This window comes from Paroedura picta, chromosome 14, assembly GCF_049243985.1.
Source record: "Paroedura picta isolate Pp20150507F chromosome 14, Ppicta_v3.0, whole genome shotgun sequence".
Taxonomy (NCBI): domain Eukaryota; kingdom Metazoa; phylum Chordata; class Lepidosauria; order Squamata; family Gekkonidae; genus Paroedura; species Paroedura picta.
In genome coordinates, this window is record NC_135382.1 from 1,856,704 (window position 1) to 1,863,273 (window position 6,570).

At 54.7% G+C, this 6,570-nt stretch overlaps 1 long non-coding RNA gene across 1 annotated transcript; it reads left to right on the forward strand.

The window, feature by feature from the left end:
* Positions 1 to 1,530: 1,530 nt before the first annotated feature.
* Positions 1,531 to 5,277, forward strand: LOC143823689 (uncharacterized). The gene is made up of 3 exons (XR_013226557.1): positions 1,531 to 1,668; positions 3,276 to 3,371; positions 4,090 to 5,277. It is a non-coding gene; the product is annotated as an uncharacterized LOC143823689 (long non-coding RNA).
* Positions 5,278 to 6,570: the final 1,293 nt, after the last annotated feature.

The window sequence follows — 6,570 nt, forward strand, 5'->3', positions numbered from 1 at the left end:
CGGAGGCACCAGGTGAGGAGATGCCCCAGTCCCCTGGGGATTGCTGTGGAAACTTGGCGGATGGGCTCGCCCTGCGGGTGGGGGGATGGTTTTAGGCTGTTTTGATTCTCCCCCTGCTCTGGACACCTCTGCTATGCACGATACCTCCTCCTCTGTCCAGAACCCTCCGGGCTCTCCTGTGTGGGCTCAGGTGGGGCGGAAGGGGCAGATAGAGGGGCAAGGGATTCCTTGTGACTCCTGCGTCACCTGGGGGGGCTTGTCTCCTCCTGGGAATGCTTCCTTGTGCCCACCCCTGCCAGGGCAGTGGCATGGGGCAGCGGCTTGTGCAGAGACTTCCTTGCTTGGGGAGAGGGAGCCCCCTGGGACTGTTCAAGGGGGTCCTTGTGGCCAGTGGAGTCCAACAACTGACCCCTGAGTTTCTGGGGACGGGGCTTGCCAGCCCCACAGGAGGAAACCCCAGGCTCTCCTTCCCCCATCCGTGGTTGTGATCAGTGGTTGTTTTTCAACTTAATATTTGCTGGTGAAGTTCTTCACTAGGATCTATTCTTGACAAAATTTAAACAATATATACATTGGCCTTTGGCTCACAGGTATGGGGAAGTTTTAATCGAAAGAACAGTCTCAGTCAGGGAGAGGCCCCAGAGAGTTGATGTGCTGCGACTGATGGGGCCTGCAGGCCTTTTCTCCCACTGCCCACTTGTCCCTCCCCATCTGTCTTGCAGGCCCTGGAGGGGATGTTGGCTGATAAAGGAGGCCCCCACCACTTGCCACCTGGTGGAGGTGCGCGCCCAGGCGGCCTCCCTCTGCAACTCCCTCCTGCGTTTTGCCTGGGACCTACCCTCCTTTCAGGTGATTGCCCCCAGCACACCTGCTGGCTGGGATCCGGAGGGAGTCCCAAAGACATGGAAGGAAGAGGGCCATCCCTGAGTCACTTGCACGGTTCTGTGCCCAAAGCGCAGCTCAGAAATCTCCTAAAGGAGGCTGCAGGAGTTGGCTGTGGCCCTCTTGAGATTCCTCGGCCTGGCCGAGGAGGAAGTCCTCCCTGGGCGAGAAGCTGAGAAAGGCAAGGAGCATCCTTGAGAGTGCCCACGATCGCTCTGGAGACTGGCGAGGGGCTCCCTATCTCGAGCATGGGGAGAGACGTTGAGAAGCCCTGCAGTTGAGATGCAGAGCTGATCTCTCTGTCGTGGGCATTCCGGGTCCCCAAGACTGAGGTGGCAGCGCTTGAAATCCAGGGAGGAGAGAGAAGGCCTGGCCCGCCCACCCATGCTACCTCCCTTCCCCTTTCCTCAGCACCGGATGCTCCCTGCAAACACCTTGTGGCGGGTGCGTATCTGGACCCACTCTAGCCCACAGCTGGAGCCGGCTCCAAGGGCCAGTGCTGCCGAATCAGGAAGGCAGGGAAGGAGTTGGTGGAGAGAAGAAGGATCTGCACGGGGTGGATCAGTATCCTTGGGTCAGAGAAGGGGGTTCCAAGTGCCTGGGAGCCATCAGGTTTTGCAAAAGAGGCCTTTTCTTTTTCTTCCCTCTAGAATGCCGCCGAGCCCCAACTGGGCAGCCTGGTGGCACGGCTGGCGGTCTCCTTGCTGGATCCCAAACTCGTCATCTGGGAATGGGCCCAGGAGACGGTCAGCCAGCTCCACCTGCTGCTGCTGCTGCAACAGTGGAGTAAGTTCAAGGTGGCAACAGGGGCCTGTGGCCCGCTGGGCTGTCCTCCGTTCTGTGTCCCATTCCCTTCTTGTGGCTCCACGGCATCAGATGGTCCTTCCTGCCCTAGAGAGCCTCAATTCTTCCCCACCTGTGTTTCCCCAGAACAGTGCCCCTGAGGAAGAAGGGAGAGCCCAGGCGTTTGTGTTCTAAGGAAGGGGACCAAAGGATGCCTCCCATCACAGAGGGACAAGCTGATCGAACGTGTCCCACGCAAAGACTGCTCTGGGATGTCCGAGACTGCTTAGGCCAACTGAAGCAGGATCAAAAAGGATTCCTGCCCCCCCCCCTGGCATCCGAAAATGGCTCTGAATTCCCCTGACCAGTGGTTGGTCCGGCCCAAATAGGGTCTTGGAGGTCCAAAATGGACAAAGTCTGGCAGGATAGTCATGCAGGGAATAGAACGGAAGGGTTCATTCTCACAGAAACCCCCAATCTCACACCCTTCTGGTGGCCCTCTGGCCCAGCTTTGGTTTGGGGCTGTCTGTCTCTGCATCTGTGGAGCCTGTGACCGTTCTCCCCTGCGGCTCAGTCCGACATTGCCCTGCGAGCCCTTGGCCCCTGCTCCGCCCCATCAGCCCCCACCGAAAGTGGCCCTCCATGTACCCCAGAACAGGGCCTTCACTCGCCAAAGCCGGAGTCCTGCACGGCTCCTTTGGAGTTGCTCAGAGAGAGAGGGGAGGGAGGGTGGGAGGCCCTGAGGCCACCCACCCACAGATAGGGGAGAGGGAAAACTCGAGAGGAGACTGAAGAGGCACCTTTGTGGGGTGGGGCCTCTGAGCTGGAACCTCCGCCCTCTTCCTGCCAGGGCTCCGTGGCAAGGGCCCCTCGCTCCTGTGGTGCCTGCAGAGGAAGCAGCCGTGGAAGGCACACCTCTACAGTGTAGTGAGGGGCAGCGAGGTAAGGAGACCCTGAGGGTGGGCGGGCCTGGAGCTGAGGGCATCAGCAATCCTCTCTTCAGCACACAAGTAGCACAGCCGCATCAGGGACCATCTGGAGATCTCTGCTGGAGGCCTAGGACTGTCCCTTTGGATGACCTCTCCCCCTCCCTTCCCCTGGTCTTTGGAGACTAGGAGGATGCGCTAGGATTAGCTTCTGCCCCAAGGCAGCTCCCATCTCCCTGGGGGAGCATTTGGGAGAGCAGGAGGAAGAGTTTCTGTCCCAAGCTGCCTCCTGTTTCCCTCTCTCCAGGGGTTGAAGTCCAGGAAGGACAGCTACTCTAGAGGAATGGACCCCAGGGCAGTTTCTGCTTCCTCTGGAATGGAGGCATTCTAAAAGTGTTTCCTTTGGGTTTCAGTTTTTGGCATGTATTTCTCAATGGCGCAAGAAATACAGTTCCTCAGCACGTGTTGGAATATGGTGATGAGCCTGGCCCAGGAGTGGAGGCGAGTAGGAGGCCCTTTCCTGCTGAACTCCCTCCTGGGCCGTCATACAGCCTCTTGGAGGAGGAGCAGGTGGTCAGACATGGGGTCATGAAGGAGAAGGCGGCTGGTGGAAGCAAGCTCTTTCATGGGGTGGGAAAAGAAGTTGCGGGGTGATGGGTGGTCTTTTTCTGTCTACCTTTGCAGGAAGAAGGGCTGCGGAACAACATCCACATACTCCTCTCAGAACTGTGGCAGGGGTGGAAGGTCCCTGCCGAGATCAGGCTGATAGTCTGCGGAAAGGTAAGGCTATTTCCCAGGAGAGGGGGGGGGGGGCTTTGAACACAGCCCTGTCCAAACAGGCACAGGATGAGCCCCACAGACTGACTGCACAGTAGAGCTTTCGCTGTTGCACAGGGAACGCCTAATCCCCCCACCCCCTGTCCATGGGCAGGTGGCTGAAGCCGACCTCCCTCAGAACAGGGGCTGGACAGGCAGTCCTGCCAGGGGTCACAGGCTGGCCTCAAGGGCAGAGTTGACTAAGACAGCCCCCCCCCCCAGTCCTGGAGAGAGGAGCAGCTTGGACCAACTGCTGTCTGCTTTGAAAAGATGGACTTTAGGAACCAGGAGCCTGATCCCCCCCACCCCCTCGCATCCCTCCTTGCAGTTGCATGCAGTGCCTGTTCTGTGGCTGTGGCCAGGGATTGGGGTGGCCTGAGAGCCTGCAGGGAGCTGCTGTAGCATTTTGGAGCAGACACGGTGATCTCAGGAGCACCTGTGAACCCTTCTTGGTGGCACACAAAAGCACATTCTTCCAAACAATGCCAACGGTGCTTCACAGTGGCCGTTACCTTTAACAACGCATGCCGCAGTGTATCTGCTTTTGTGGAAATTCAGTGGAGGATTTTCCCCACTGCATTTTGTCCCTTATTTAAAGACCCCAGGGATAAATTCCTGTATACAAGTCTAACCACTATGTCTCCTCTTTGTGACTTGGACAAATTAATTTGCCTGCTTTCAGATCCAGAAACTCAGACTCCTAAAACTAACCTCATTAGAATGGAAAGAAAAGACACTGAATGACTCCGGAAACAAACCTTACTCCTCCTAAAAGACAATGATAATGGAAAGGCCCCAGAGTCTAAAGGAAAATTAACCTTACTGAATAGATACTCTTGTCTTGATTGTGAAGAGTCGATACCCGCAAGTCTTTCAAAAGAAACTGCATATCTGGGAGTTGTAGGAAAGCCTCTAAGATTCCGGAAGAACCATTTGTCAATGAGACTGATGACAGTGATAGTGGGGAGCTATAAAGTGGTGGTAATGACAGGGAATTGGGAAAAACAGACATGTATTTGCGGACCAATGTTTTCTGACAGCTGAATCATTGAAAAACATTTATCAGCAGCTTAGTTTATTATCCAGCAAAATAGAATCCCTTCCTCCTGGAAGTGGGAATTTGTGGTCTCGTTCCCTGCCCCTTTGAAATGGTAGTAGATTTGTGTAGCCCCGATGCAGCCTTATGGCCAGCTGCTCCCAGCCTGCTTGTCTCCAGTGTTTGCACCTGGCTAGGATCAAACATCTCCCCCCCCCCCCGGGAAAGGGTTCTCCAGGGCTCCGGGAAAGGGGGAGGGAGCCTGCTCATGTGTCTAGAAAGCCCAGGTCTGACCTCAGCGCTCCGTCATGGTCAGTTCTTCTGTTCTGCGTGTGACCTGGGCAAGGTGATCTGTCTGTATGTCCTTTATTCAATAAACTAACTTTTGGTTGCATGCCGAGTCGTGGTGTTGGCCGTGTTGGAGATTTCAAAAGGACTTCACAGCTGCAGTCGCCTGAGGTTCTCGACAGAGTCCCCATCAGTTGTCTGGCCCGCAGATTTCCCTATAGGGTCAAGTTCCCTTCTAATCAGTCAATTCTGCGGCACTCTTTGCTAACTCAGTATCCAGGTCCTTCCTTTTTGGCCTTCTACTCCCGCCAGTCCTGCGTTGCTCCCCTTCCGTAACAGCCTACCCTGTTAGTGCCTGCTCCCTACTGTTACCCTCTCAGCCACTTCCTCCTCCCTTCCACCCATTCAGTCACCTCTAGCCCATCTTTCTCCGTTGCCCCTCCTCTCTTCTTCTCTCAGTTTCACCAGTACAGTTGGCAACCCCCTCCCGCTCCTATCTAACCATTGACTCCGTAGACAGTTTAAGAATTTCAAAAGAAAAATGTTAAGCCAGGAGGGCCACAGCTTCCCTGTCCACAGTGTTGTTCCCTCCAGATAGCCAGACTTGGGGCTGATAGCTTCTGTCTTGCATGGTGCTGCTCACCTCCACGCACGGTGAAACTGCCTTGAAGGGACACCTCTGACTGCTCAACCTTGCTAAGCTTTCTTCTGCGGAGGCAGCATTTGACCGAGGAACATGTGAGCCAGTATTCTCTCGTGGGAGCAGCCGCTCCAGGGCATCCCCCCAGCAGTAAGATCGAACATGTGAACTTGTATTCTCAGCAATGCAAAGTTGTGCAGTCTTTGCGCTCTGAATTGTGATGGGTACATGCGCACACAAGAAGGGAGATGCAGGGCGGTCGCTGACTTGGTCTGAAGCAGCAGAACAATGTTGGAGTCTAGGGGCACCAGAAGACTAGCCCAGTTTTATGTTGTGCGTAAACTTTCATAAGCATGTAGCTGTGTGTATATATGTGTGTGCGTGTGTATACAACACACACACACACACATATATGTAGTAAATAAAATATAAATGTGTTTATATGAAGTCTGAGTTCATATGAAAGCTGTTAGTGAAGATTTACTGCCATTCACAGATCTTGACACCTGCCTTGATCCAATCTCGGCTATAATGGTCCAGTTACTCGTGCCTCTTGTCTTGGCAGCCCTTCCTGGCCCACCCTGAAGGAGTATGCATGCTCACAAAAGAAGTATGCAGCACACCTTGAATAAAACTTGGTGGGGCTTAAAGATGCCACTGGACTCCCCTTTGTTCCGCTGGTTCAGACCAACAGGGTGACCCATCTGAACCTTGGCTTCTTGACCAGCTTTTCATAGGCCGTCTGTTGAGCAGTTCCTGTAGCAGTTCTTGTCACCTCTTTTGTGTCTTTACTCTTCAAATTCTGTGTTTTATTCTGAACCGTGAGCCCGCTCAGGGGTTGCCAACCTCCAGGCGGGGCCTGCAGAGCTCCTGGAATTGCTGCTCAAATCCAAACGAGAAAGATCAGCTGCCCAGGCAGAAAGGGCTGCGTTGGAGGGCGGACTGCACCCTTTGGACGCCCCTCTACCAAACCTCACTTTCTCTGGGCTCGGCTAGCCCAGTCTGCTGCTTGGCTGGTGACGTCTGCCCCTCGAAGCCTGAGGCCCACTGCTGGCAACTGCCCTCCCTGTTTTCCCCAAAGCCAAATCACCATTGCCTAATAAAACCACAAAGCCTAGTGTCCCCCCCCCCCCAAAAAAAAAGTCTCACTGTCTACTTTCCTGTAAACCTTTTGTCTGCAAACTCCCAAGCTAACTCCA